Source organism: Trichoderma reesei, assembly GCF_000167675.1.
Source record: "Trichoderma reesei QM6a unplaced genomic scaffold TRIREscaffold_35, whole genome shotgun sequence".
NCBI classification, from domain to species: domain Eukaryota; kingdom Fungi; phylum Ascomycota; class Sordariomycetes; order Hypocreales; family Hypocreaceae; genus Trichoderma; species Trichoderma reesei.
This window is the reverse complement of record NW_006711182.1, coordinates 141564-142488: the sequence shown is the minus strand read 5'-3', so window position 1 is coordinate 142488 and position 925 is coordinate 141564.

Sequence of the window (925 nt, the reverse complement as noted above, 5' to 3'; positions counted from 1 at the left end):
TATATAAGTAAAATTATAACCTTTTATAGTATTTATATATTATATTATAATATATTTTTATAAAGCTAATTTAAAAATACTAATTAATAAAAGTATATATATTTATAATATATTTATAATAAGTTAGTAATATATTATTAATATATTATAAGCTAGTAATATATATAAAAATATTTTATTATATTAAAATAAGAAAAAATTATAACTATATTTTTAATAAGTATTAACTCAGCTTAAGTTTTTATTTTTATTATTATTAACTATCCTTACTTATTTATAATTAACTTTATTAAGTATATTAAATATAAGAAAAAGGTAATATATTATATACTTATTATAAATATATTATAACTAAAGCTAATAATTATATAATTATTTAGCTTTATAAAAAAAGGATCTTAACTTATAACTTTAATAAAATATTTTAATATTAAAGGTTTAAAAGCTAAAGTATTAAATAGCCTTTAAAATAATAAAATTAAGTAATAATTTATAAAGTACTTATAATATATAAGTAATATATTAAGTATATAATATTTATAAAAACCTTATAGTTTTTTATAATATATTTATAATATATTTTTAATATATATATTTATACTTTTAATATAAATATTATATATATAAGGTAATATTTTATAATATATATTAAATATATTATTTATATTTTATAATTTTATAAATATTTTTTATTATTATATATAGTTTTTATATAAATATATAAACTTTTAATATAATAATATATTTAAAAAGTATTAAAAAAGTATTTATTATATTAATATTAGCTTTATAAAATATAACTTTAATATTAAATTATAATATATTTATAATTTATTAATAATAAATTACTTTTTTATAACTTTCTTTTTATTTTTTTTTACTTTTTTACTTTTTTTATTATTAAATATATTAATTAAAATATTTT